This window comes from Zootoca vivipara, chromosome 8 (genome assembly GCF_965207765.1).
Source record: "Zootoca vivipara chromosome 8, rZooViv2.hap1.1, whole genome shotgun sequence".
Classification (NCBI taxonomy): domain Eukaryota; kingdom Metazoa; phylum Chordata; class Lepidosauria; order Squamata; family Lacertidae; genus Zootoca; species Zootoca vivipara.
Window position 1 is genome coordinate 43,816,232 of NC_142591.1, and position 13,701 is coordinate 43,829,932.

Here is a 13,701-nt window from a genome sequence, read left to right on the forward strand (position 1 = left end):
AGTCTAAGCTGGGGGCACGTGAGAAGGGACGAATCTTCAGCTTAAATTTAAGCCCCCCTTTCCCGCTTTTCTTTTTGGAATGATGACCGTTGGGGTTGCCTTTGGGTGCATGGAGGCTGGCTCGTTAGAAGCCCTCCACCTGCTCCCCTCTTCGTTGCCACCCTAGCAATGTGCGCCACTTGTCCTTCCTTTGTTGTGCTTGGCGTTGCTGCCCTCGCTGCTGCACCTAGATCTCGCCCGAGCTGGTGCTCATCCTTGGGCTTGTTTTTTAATGCCTGCACTTGGCCCTGGGATGTGTGAGGTAATAGCCTTGAGCATGTTCAGAGGGATTTGCTCTTCCTGTATGTATCACCCACATATGGGGAAGGATTGCCCACATACCAAATTAAATAAATGACGTATTTCTCTTTTATTGCATCTCCTACCGAACAAGATCACTCCTTGCTATTGTGCCTTAATTCCTATTTGGAGCAATACCTGTCACTGCAGTCACCTAGTGCACCATTTTTCAGCAGCTGTCTATTTAAACTTGCTCCTGCTAATCTGGCTGAATGGCAGAATGGTTTTATACACTGAGGGCTAACCACTTCCAGATCATGATCTGATCTCTTATTTTCTTAGGCCACTGTAATTTTGATTCCCCCCCCCCAGTGTCCTGTATCTTTCTTTGAATGCTTAGACCCAGATATATGTGACAATCAACTGTGGTTAGTGGTGAAAGAAAGAAGCCACTCTGCACATACTTGAAGATGCTTAATAACTTCACAGGGTTCAGGACTGAACATTGGCATTAAAAGCAGATCCTGGGACTGATCTCTAAACTGTGGTTAAGCAGTGGTGGAAAGCGGGTTGCTTCTTCTGTCCAGGAAGGCATTGGACACCATCCACCTCATTCATATACACTACAATATATGTGGGGGATTGTATAAAAACCATTAGTTTATAGAGACTGCACAGTGGCAATTCTTTGGTGGAATGTGCCCAGTGTGCTGCTTTGTGGTGGCTGGTCTTATTCTGGTAATGGTATATGTGGGGGGGGGGGGAGTTGTGCACTGACTGCAACTAATGTTACTTCCACATCAGAGCTCTACAGAAAGGTTATGCCTCAGTCACACTGAAGTCAGTGGGAAGCAGAATTAAAATGAAGACTGCACTTCATACAGTGCTATATTACCCAGCAATGCTATTCCCCTTGACTACGATCTTTCTGTAATATATATTCATAAGCAAAGGTCTCTTCCAAAGCTTCCTACTTGAAGGCTTTGATCCTTTTTTTGGCTCCTATTGAGTGGAGCAGTGGGATTGCTGATGAATAGCTTCTTAATTATTGCTTCAGCAGCTTCACTTAGTTGTCCCTTATTATCAGTTCCAATAGGAACTTTAATCAGTGATTTCCTCTCATAATTCTCTTCTCAATTTCACATAAAATAAAGGGGAAAAATAAACAAAACAATGAGAAAAAGAACTAATTAAACTATTTCTAGGAACAAGAGCTGTGTATGCTTGGCAGGAAGTAATGAAGGGACAGAACCTGTAAGCAGGATACTTCTAATTAAAGGTATAGGTGTTCTGAAAAGCCTCAGTAGCACTTTGCTTGTCCACACTAGTGTCGTCTGGTAATGCATTTGGGTTTAAATTGTAATTTAAAAAGTGATACAACTTGAGTCTGAGAAACATGTGAAGATTAAAATCACTCTATAATACAGTACAATGATTTGTCAACCAAACTGGATCTTCTATGAAAATGGTGTGAAGAAAAGATGACAATTCTAGAGAAATGTACTAATGTAGAAGCAACGTAACAGCCAGGTGGATACAGGTATAGGTATTTCAGTATAAGCCACATAACTTCTCTTCCCCACAAACAAATTAGAGTCTTGTTATGGTTCCTCCCTCCCTTGCTTGTGTCTTGGGTACTTTCCCTATGCTGTATTACCTCACACATTCAGTAGTTGTTGGTTTTATTTCAGTAGTTTTTCCTCCACTCTCAGTACGGTAGTTTTTATATTCCTCCCCAACAGTTTAATAAAAAAATTCAATCAATTTTATAGACCTTTGGAATAAGTGCTAAATGAAGTACTCCTGGGTACCACTTTGACACCAGTATGATGACCCTCTTCACAACAAAACTGAAATTCTGCATGGTGGCCTTTGTTTCGATCTTTCCAAAATCTCTTCCTGCTGGGAATCCATTAGTTCTTCTCTCACTACAGCCACTGGTGCCTATTGGTTTGCTTACAGTTAATCTCCCTTACTTTGCCTTGTTGACTGTAGATACTTCATGACTTGCCCACAAATTGTGAGACTTCACATCACAATTACATATTCATTTTATTTCCTTTTTCTGTGTTTCTTACATTCATCCCAGTTTATTTGTCTCCCCACTGCGAAATATCTGTTGGACTTCAGGGGTAGCTATTCCCTAATATTTAACTTATAAAATGGGAATTGGTAGAAACTTCCAGCAGAGGTGCCAACTTGAATAAAATATTTGGAGGGGGGCAGGTAAACCCCATCCTGCATAATCAATCACATGACATGGTGCACACACACAATCTGAATGGCAATGCCCATCAACTTTGGAGGGGCCCATGACTTTCTGTGAAAGACTGGAGAGTAAACCGGGAGGGGAGGTGGGAAATTGGCTCATACAGGATGTAGAGATGGCACGGTAGTTTATGCAGGTGGCAAATGGCTGATCACAGGCCTGCTTACCTAGGTGCAACAGGAGCACTAAACAGGGCTTGCAGGGAAGGACAGGCACTATCAGTAAGAAGAAGCAACAAAGCTTCTTCAGAGCAAAATAGGCCAGACGTTAAGCATGACTGGAGATCCCAGAGACAATACTTTGAGACAGCCATCATATTAGGGTACTGGCAGGGGAGTCAACATCAGCTAAATCAATGTGAGATAAATGGTCACCAAACCAAGATTAGCAAGCAACCTTATGAGAATTATTTCTTCATTTCAAGAAATTAGTCCCAACTCTAAAAGCATTGAGGTCATAACAGCCTTTCACAGAAAAGTCTTTCTTTTAGCATGACTAAGATCGCATAGTGTAGTTCTTTTTATTCCACCTAGATTCTGCTGAAGAGAGAGAAGCTTTAAGCACAAATGCTGTGTATCTTCTTAATGAGAGCATTTCCTTGCATCCTGTAAGCATTTGGGGGAAGAGTACTGTCATCTTCTATTACACTCTTTTATTTCAGTTCAGCAGAGCATATTATCTGCTTAGTTGACTTTTTTCCTTCCCCATTTCACCCCCTTCAGTATGTTTTTGTTTTCCCAGTGTACAATTTCACAGATACTTTTGTTAGCCAAAGTAAGTTTTGGTACATTTAAAGTTTGGTAAAATGTGAAGAACTATATCCTTACGCCCCGATTCTAAAACATTCACTTGGAAGTGTTTTCTGCTGAATTCCTTGAGATTTATTTCAGCATAAAATTGTTAAGTTCATGCTTAGTCCTTCCTGTTCCTCTTTGAACCAGCAAAAATACACTTGTCAGCCTTCCTGCATCACATACTTTGTTTGCTTATTTTAATGTCTTTGTTACATACATAATCCAAAAGGGATGAAATATATAACTTAAGTCAATTTATATTGGGTTCCTAGGTGACCTCTCATTCAGGCACTGACAACCTGCTCAGCTTCAGTAAAGCTGCTGCGTCAGAGGGACCTTGAAATTGATCAAACATTCTTGCAGAAAACCTTTTTTGTCTTCAGAGCCATCCCATTCAGATTTTAACAATTATCTCAAAAAGGAAATGTCTTTATTAGTTTTATTCAGTTTAGAACTCACAATTTACTTCAGTTTGTCGAGGGCTTATCATTGCAGCTTTTAGACAGGAATGAAAGTTCTCCCCTGTCTAGCTAGTTTAATGGAATCTGATTTTATTGCTGATCTCATCTGTGATTAACTCCTGCCCGGAAACGTGTGAATCCAGAATTGGCCTCCACAGTCACTTACGGACTCATTGTTAAAACCATGTTTATGGAAGACAATCTTACTTGGCTACAAGTGATGGCCAAAGAAGAAGAATGGAATCTGATTTTATTGCTGAGCTCATGACTTCTGCTGACTGAATCTCTTGGTATCTGCAGAAGTGTGCATGTACACGAAAGCTCATACCTATGACAAACTTAGTTGGTCTCTAAAATGCTACTGGAAGGATTTTTTTTTGTTTTTTTTTTTGTTTCGACTACGTCAGACCAACACAGCTACCTACCTGTAACATATATTAATATAGTTTATGTTGTTTTAAGTTTTTTAAAGTTATCTCATTGGTTGGTCTTGCAGGCAAAATAGGGATATGTATGCCCCTGTAGATGCCCCCCAATCAAACTTTCAGTGTCAAGTTATAAATAGTATACCAGCTTTACAAAATCGTAAGGGGACTGGAAAGAACGGGTGCAAGGGATGCTACGGGACTGGGTGTGTATGGGGGAACAAACTATGACTTCTTTAGGCCTCAATTTACTTGGCGGATGTTGTTTTGGCCTCATTTTGTACTGAATACGTGTGTATAAAGCATACCAACTACTGTACTAGAAGCTCTACTAAGAATACATTTGCTCAGCAAATGTTTTCTAGCAAGCTAAAAAAAAATCCTCTAGAAAAACCATACATTGCATTCCATTTCTGCTGTTTCTATTGCACAAAATAGATTTCTTATGATTTTGAGGAATGAGACCAGTTCATGTAATTATTCTCCTGTGATCTTCATTATGCAAAGACTGAGCTCTAGGCAAGTTGAAGTATGAAAGAATAATCTTTTTTCTTTTGAGGGGCAAATGTATACTTCAGTGCATTTTGTATCCTGGCAGGTATTTGACTGTGTCCTGACTTTTACCTTGGAAGAGCTGTAAACACAGCTGGGTATTGAACACCCAGTGTACAGCAGTGCCAGCTGGATGGGATGTAGGTTTGACAGACTTCGAACCTACATCAAAATCAGTGCTTTTTTAAACACTTCAAGAATCCTGTACTTCAAAAAGAGGGAAGAAATCATTATCTTATTATCTGAGGAAGTTGCTTTGCAGAGTTGAGTCTAAATAGCTGTTTCACCTTTTATTTCATATTTAATTTGTTCATTTGAGGAAACTAATCTGATCTTAAACTGGTATATGTGATTTTAGAACCACTATAACAGCATAATAATGCTTTCTGTCAATTTCACATAAAACATCTAAATTATTTACATAAACAATTACTAATAATCAGTCAGAGGAGTGCTGCTGTTGATAATTGGTATACCTGTTTACTCATAAATCAGGAACATATCAGATATATTTGTTACATCAAAGTTTGACTCATGAACGTATGTGTATGTCTGTGTATCCTTTCCTTAACTTCCAGGAAAGACTTTAGGAAGCAGTAACAGCTGAGATGTGGGAAGTGGCATATGTGTCCCAAAATTATTGTGATATTTAGATAAGTGGATAGTAAAGTACTGTATATACCAATGGGAAATTGGAATCCTTCAGTTGATCTTAGCTGAGAAAAAACATGTGTTATAACTCTACCAGCACTATTAATATAGGTCAGACAACCTTCTCTATTCTGTGGACCTCAGAGGTAGAAACTAGAAGAGCCCAGCTAACAGGAAGAAATGGTGGCAGAAAGAAATGATGTCTCAGTTTTCTCCTCTGAAATTAAAGAGTTTCAGCAATTGCTTCAGCGTGTTGCAAATAGCATCTGATTTGAGTAGATGATCCAATGCAAACCGGGATCTAATAATTGGAAAGGGAAATCAAAAGTTGATTTGGGGGTGGCTGCCGTTAGTTGCTGCCTACTCTCAGCTAGTTGTAACGGAAATGATAGAAAGTATTAATCACTTCCAGGATTTGCTAATTGTGTTGCTGCAGGTGGCGCTGTGGTTAAACCACTGAGCCTAGGGCTTGCTGATCAGAAGGTCGGCGGTTCGAATCCCTGTGACGGGGTGAGCTCCCGTTGCTTGGTCCCAGCTCCTGCCAACCTAGCAGTTCGAAAGCACGTCAAAATGCAAGTAGATAAATAGGAACCGCTACAGCGGGAAGGTAAACGGCATTTCCATGTGCTGCTCTGGTTTGCCAGAAGCGGCTTTTTCATGCTGGCCACATGACCTGGAAGCTATACGCCGGCTCCCTCGGCCAATAATGCGAGATGAGCGCGCAACCCCAGAGTCGGTCACGACTGGACCTAATGGTCAGGGGTCCCTTTACCTTTATGGAAGATAGGACACAAAGCAGATTTCACAAAACAGTTTTCCTAAAATCCCAGCTCTCCTATTTATTTGTGGTTTTTGCCTGGGGCTTTCTGACTTATCTTCTGAATAGAAAAAATTGTACCCAAGGAAAGAGATGATTTATGAAGAATATAGAATACTGTAAGTCAAATGGTATAATAATCATTGTAATTCTTTCTTGCTGTATATTGCATGCTACCCCAGTCTCCAAGCAGCAAGAGCTTCCAGGGGTGCACTTACCCAGGGTTGGAATGGTCAGTGGTGAGTGTGATGTCTTAAGGATATATCATTTTATATTTACACATACATGCACCTGAACGTAAGATGGAGGGGTTCACAACATTAACACCCCCAACAGATCTTGCTTCCCCATTAGTTTTCCAGGGGAGCCTCAAGTCCAGCTCAGAACAAGACATGTTTCTCTGTCCCCAGCTTCCAGCATCACTCAAAACTCTCACACAGCACTTTAACATACCTATACCCCACTTGACCCATTGTACTCTATCCTAGGATGGCATGGCATCCCACCAAGTGAGGTGGGATAGCAACAGAGCGACCTCTTTGCATATGGCAAATAGCAGTACAGCTAACTCACATGTTATGTGGTGGGTTAGATTCCTGGCCATCTTGAATATAAGCAAAATGGCTTAAAGCCAGGAACCCCCAGAACTGCACCCCCCTCTGCAAAGTAGTGAGCCGCTTGCCCAGCTTAAGGAAGGAGGCGCAAAGGCTCTGACAGGGTCCTAGAGTCCTCCCATGTCCTTCCCAAAGCCTAATAATTGTTTACCCAGCTTTGGGATGACACCATGAGGGCTCTGGGATTCTGTCAGAGTCCTTACACTGCTTTCCCAAAGCTGGGTAAGCCCGCGGTTGCTGCTTTGTGCAGGTTGGTGGGGGGAATAAATAAATGGAGAGTGGCTTTCCTCCTTTGTATGCTCTGGCACTCATCACGGTATTCCGTGCACCAGAAGCAGTTTAGTCATGCTGGCCACATGACCCGGAAAGCTGTCTGTGGACAAACGCCAGCTCCCTTGGCCTGAAATGTGTAGATGAGCACCACACCCCATGGTTGAATTTGAATGGACTTAACCATCCCAGGTGGCGCTGTGGTTAAACCACTGAGCCTAGGGCTTGCTGACCACAAGGTCGGAGGTTCGAATCCCTGTGACGGGGTGAGCTCCCATTGCTTGGTCCCAGCTCCTGCCAACCTAGCAGTTCGAAAGCATGTCAAAATGCAAGTAGATAAATAGGAACCGCTACAGCGGGAAGGTAAACGGCGTTTCCATGTGCTGCTCTGGTTTGCCAGAAGCGGCTTTGCCATGCTGGCCACATGACCTGGAAGCTATACGCCGGCTCCCTCGGCCAATAATGCGAGATGAGCGCGCAACCCCAGAGTCGGTCACGACTGGACCTAATGGTCAGGGGTCCCTTTACCTTTTTAACCATCCCGGGGTCCTACTGCTGCTCCTATAGTTTTTCCAACCACTTCTGGCCTGAGAGGCTTGTAACCTTGAAGTTAATCCCCACCCCCACCCTTCCGGGAAGCTTGAACATACGGGTGAGGACCCTTGGTGATGGAACAGAGTGAGACTTCTGAGAGTTGGAACCAAGGTTGCTGCCTTTCAGAACTAGAACTAGTCCATTAACCCCACTTGTATAGAACAGTCACTTAAAGTACATGTTCATAGGAAATTGCTCAGTGTCATGTCAGGAAGGGGTAGGTGTGTCAAAGCTTTAAGTCTCTTCTAAGCTGACTGAAATAATGGACAGTTTGGGGCAATGCAATAATGTAAAAAGGTTTGTTAAATTGTTGTTGAGCATCAAAACAAGTGTAGAAGTAATTGAAACATTCAATTAAAGTAGTTTTAAGTGCACTCACTCACTCCGTCAAGAGTCTTCTAGCAGTGACAGAAACACACCCGGCTCTGCTTTTTGTCTTTCACACCTTTTAATTCCTGACAAATATTCTTTTCTTACCTCCATTATTCTCTCCAAAATTGCACCCCCCCTTTTTATTTCTGTCATTGCTCAATACAGCATCTGTTTCTTCCGATAAGGGTCACTGTCACTGCCAACAAAGTGAGTAAACAGCTCCATATCCTGATGGAGAATGTACAGATCAGAGGATAATTTTGTGTGATTGAGATGGGGGTTGAGGAGATGCATTTAGTAATGTTGATTGGTGTAAGAGTGAAAAATAGCATTAACATAGTTGCTGGGGGTCAGAGTAATAATGAAAAGAGAAGATATGAGAGTAAGAAGGCAAATTAAGAGTGTCAGCAAATGCAAAACTACCGGTAGTTAGGAAGATGAAATGGAAACTAACAGTTATAAAAATGAACAAGAATTTACTATCTCATTGCCATGATAGTATTAGAACTAAGAACCAAAGCTTTGGGGGATTCACAAGTTAAAATCTTTAATAATAACAAATAATTTTGTTATTTCTACCCCACCCATCTCACTGGGTTGCCCCAGCCACTCTGGGCAGCTTCCAACACATATAAAAACATAATAAAATGTCAAATATTAAAAACTTCCGCATACAGGGCTGCCTTCAGATATCTTCTAAAAGTCAGATAGTTGTTTATTTCCTTGACATTTGGTGGGAGGGCATTTCACAGGACGGGTGCCACTACCGAAAAGGCCCTCTGCCTGGTTCCCTGTAACCTCACTTCTTGCAATGAGGGAACTGCTAGAAGGCCCTCAGAACTGGACCTCAGTGTCTAAGCTTAACATTGGGGGTGGAGATGCTCCTTCATGTATACAGGGGCGAAGCTGTTTATGGCTTTAAAGGTCAGCAGCAACACTTTGAATTGTGCTCGAAAACACCTGTGTTACTAGTAGATCATTGTTCTTCTGTGTTGCAGCTAGCTAGAGCTCACTCTCTTCCAAGAGCTCAATTATAGTTGGATTGTACCCTTAATTAATTCATACCTGTTGGATTTTTCAGGGTACAGCTTCTTTGCTAGCCCTCTGAGCTTATTGTTTCTGCCACGAAGCTAGTACACCAATCTCCTTGCTTGCTTATATCCGACAAATAGCTAACTTGAGTTCTGTCCTCTATAAAAATCGAAAGGGTTATTCTGGTTTTTGTTCTATGTTAGTGAGCTGTAACTTTGAGAACAGAATGTAATGTAATGAAAAATGAAATGAGCAGAGTGTAAAATAAACATTTGGTACAATTTAAAGAATTGTAGTAGCAGCAGTATTGGTTACAGAATGATTCCAGTGCTTACATGAAAATTTGCTGCTGTTTTATGCTAGAACCATTAATTTCAACAAAGAAAGCATTATCTGCACATATGAGATTGCTTGCATAAGTGTGCTTTCCCTTTTGGAATTAATGGGGTGCTCCTGTTCATTGAAGGGCTCTGAAAATAATTGGTGCTCAAGTCTGGTCATTATGTAGAGGAAATGGGGGAAGAGGATGGAAGGAGAAGACTCCCTCAGATACATATAAGTTGTAGTTATCGTGTAAATTGAGGAACAGGCTGAGGTTCATGGCAGCCCTCTTTTTAAAAAGTCTTTGATGTCTTTTGAAAAGCTTTTGACATCTGTTGATAAGACTATTGCCAACTGCAGCTGTAGTCCACAATATCTCAACATATTGGCAATTCAGTAAAATCTTATGCTCTGTTTTAGGAAACTGCCAGAGCCCTCACACCGCCTTCCCAAAGTCAAGTATGCCCATGATCACAGCTTTGTGCCAAATAAATGGCAAGTGGGCTTCCTCCGCTCCCCATATATTTATTTATTTCTCCCCACCCATGCAAAGCTACGATCACATAAGTAAAATAAGCACAAGATGCAGGTTTACCCTTTCTCATGAGTTTCTTTTTATAGATGAAACTCTTTCAGCAAGCCCTCTATGTGGAGACCTATTCCAGTCAGTACATGTATTACATTGCAATTGTATTTATATATGTCCTTTTATGAGTATTTTTATTGCAACGTGAAATCTCTCTGAGGTGCTTTGCAGGAAATGTTTCATAAATAAAATAAAATAAAATAAAAAGAACCCCAAACACACCTAGAATAGCATTCTTCACTGTAATAGCAAACTGTGCTAGTGAGTGACAACGTGTTTTTAGCCACAAAGGGGCCACAGAGAAAAAAGAGAGAGGTATTGGTGGTCCCTACCCTGCCTCTGGGGATTTTTTTTTGTACTTGTGTAAACTCAATACTTCTGCTAAAGGGGCATAAAAGATACCGTAGGTGGGAAGGAGTGGAAGTGAAATGGAGTGCCCTGGAAAATGGCTGGAAAAATGAACAAGAGGACTTCAACAAATTGTTGTAGGTTCTGCTTGTAGGTTTTATTATTTGCCCAATTCTACAGAGATTGTTTAAGCATGATGGAAATCTGCCTGCTTCCAAATAGCTTTCTAATTTTTGTAAAAATGTGTAGTAAGAATACCATTACTTTAATATTTTAGTGTTTCTTATATTGTATTAGTGTTTTCTTTTCATCCCTCATGTGCCCCCACCTTTCAGGAGAGGATTAGCCAATATGGAATTGCTCTCTTTTCTAGCCAGTAAATCCCATTATGGAGATCTGTAGTTCAAAGGCATGCAGCCTTATCAAGAAAATAGTGCTGAACGAAAACCATCAAAAAGGCTGGAAAAGATAAAGATATTAATATGAGCTGCTTTCCTCCAAACCCTGCTCATAGCTGTGGAAAATATAACTGACAGGAGGCATGCTTTTTCTTTTTCTTTTAAAGATTCACTGGACAACAGCTCCATCAGCAGAAACTGAGTGCAAGGACTTCCTCTTGGGGAGTGGGGCTCTTCTCCTCTCTCCTCCCCCTGTGCCCCCCCATGGTGGGGTTGGGGAACCTACAGAAGAGCTCATGGGGGGGGGAGGAAGGATTGTGCTGTCTGGTGAGCTGAAATGCTTGCATAGATGGAATGTTTATATAGTGCAATATTGAACTCCACACATTGAAATAAGAAAGAAAAAGACAGCTGTTTTTGAGCAGAAACCAGTTGTGGAATTGGTCTGGAATTGGATGAAATGAAAACAGTTGAAGGGAAAGCACAGTGGTCATTGTATGATGTGCCAGTCATATACAGTACATCTTATATGAAGTAGCACATACATGTAAGGGTCAGTTAACGTGTTTCTGCAGTAGCATGCTAGCTGAATTCCATTTCACTCTGATTTCTGTTTAAATTATACATGCTCAGTGAAGGAATCAAAAGGCATTAATCAATTATAAGTGCTGAATGCTAATAAGCTCCAGGTCATTTGTCCAAACCATCTGAAATTTGGCATAGAGTAAAATCTAGCTGCTGAGTGCCGTGATCAGGCCAAAGTTGACAGTTCTGTTGAAAATGGCTGCAAAACAGTAGTTTCCCCCTGTCTTCCCCTTTGCAACCTCCCCTTCCTCCCAAGATTATCTGAAAGTTTAGATTTAAGTACATTCTACTGTATACCTAATTTAGGTATATGAATTTGCATAGGGTGTGTGTGTGTGAGAGAGAGAGAGAGAGAGAGAGAGAGAGATAAAGTAACGAAGTAACGAAGGATGACCTTTCAGGCATTTCTTTTGTTCATCTGATTATTTAATGTCCTAATTAAGTTCCGGGGGCGGGGGACTTGTTATTGCAGGCAGCTAATTAAAATTCATGTGGTCTCTTGTGGAATAGATTTGTGTTTCCTGGGAAACAGTTAATTTTTCTTAACTTTGTGGCAATTAAATATTTTGTTCACGCCTGAGTAGAAAGTATCTAATTTACTGTTCGAATTTATGTAATGTATGCAACACTCCCAGTTCATTCCTTCTATATTTTGATTATACTGAAATCAGTTTGTCTTATTATTAGCTGTCAGCATGATAACTTCAAATCATCAAGCTTAGATTAGAAGGGCTATCCAGTTTTGAGTTTTAGTTCTGCAATGACTATAAAAGGCAATTTAAGGCAAATAAATTTAAGTGACAAGTACTTTTTAGAGCAGGGGTAGGCAACCTAAGGTCCGCGGGCCGGATGCAGCCCAATCGCCTTCTCAATCAGGTCCGCGGACAGTCTAGGAATCAGTATGTTATTTGTGGGGCATAGGACACCCCCCCCAAAAAAAGTTCTGCCCACCACATGGTCTGAGGGATGGTGTACCGGCCCAGGGCTGAAAAAGATTGTTGACCCCTGTTTTAGAGTGACTACGATCAACTGAAAGGCACCCCAAAAGCATTAAGTCCAATGTCCCAAATTATCTAGCTGTACAGTCGTACCTCAGGTTACGTACGCTTTGGGTTACGTACTTTTCGGGTTACATACTCAGCGGACCTGGAAGCGTTTACTTCTGGGTTTGGCGCGCACGCATGTGCAGAACAGTTTTGCGCAGTTCGCGCATGCGCAGAAGTGCACTTTTGCGCTTGTTCGGGTTACATACTTTTCAGGTTACGTACCACACCCCGGAACGAATCAGGTACATAACCCAAGGTACCACTGTACCTCTGGGTATACGTAGAAAGAAGGAGTTTAAGGGTTGTTAGCTCTGTGTCATAGAAATTATGTAGCCTGACGGAACTCTATTGTCACTTTTGCTACTTAACAGCTAAATGAAGGAGCTGAGATCAGCATATATGTACTATCTGAGCAGCATTCTGTCTTGAACCAGCGTTTGCAGCCCTTGGATGAGACCTCAGTAGAATGAGAGTGAATCCAGAGATGGTACTGGCATAAAATTCAGATGCTAGTCTAATGGAAATGAGCTGACCTGCTATCAATGGGGTATTTGTTCTTTTGATAGAGCAGATTTGTAATTTGGGAATGCTTCTTGACCTGACTTTAGTTTGTGCTTGATAACACCAGCTGTTGGAAAATAGGGGTCCTTCCCTCATTATCCATGTGTTTTTAGTGTTTAGGATAAAAATGGTAATTCTCTCTTTATGGGATTATTCTGGAAACTTGCTCTTTAGGAGAACTTTGGATATTTTTGTAATTTTCATTGTAGCTGATCATACCATTAATGAAGCAAGCCACTTTTCTGTCAAAAATATAGCTTGATGCTTCATAGCAGTGTGATTTCAGGTGGAAATGTCAAAGAAACATCTGCCTGCAAACCACATTTCTTCTTTTGTTATTATTTGTCAGTTGGCTTGCAGACTAGAACTTTTCCTTGCTGCACTAAATTCATATAGTCATTAAGTTAGTTCATATTTAGTGTGTATTCTGTGTTTAGTTAAAAATACAATCAGGAGTTTGATTTTATGCTAGGAATTTGGAAAATCCTGGAAATGTATTAAATCCAAGTATATTGTGTAAAAGTGGAACATGGATTTGAATTTTGGATGATTTTTTTAATAGAACAGGTCTTTATTGTGATCCTGAAAATTAAAGAACAATAGTCCCCGCCAGCACAACTTTAAAACGATTGGATGTGTATATTGGCTCTTTTCAAAGATGTTTGATCAGATTTTGTGCTTCCACCCAAGTAGTAATATGGAATGTTGACACAAGTAGTAATTTTA

At 41.0% G+C, this 13,701-nt stretch overlaps 1 protein-coding gene across 1 annotated transcript in view; it reads left to right on the forward strand.

Moving 5' to 3' along the window:
- The window catches only part of TTC39C (tetratricopeptide repeat domain 39C), a 40,433-nt gene that overhangs the window by 522 nt on the left and 26,210 nt on the right, over positions 1-13,701 (forward strand). The gene's annotated exons all lie outside the window — the stretch shown is intronic.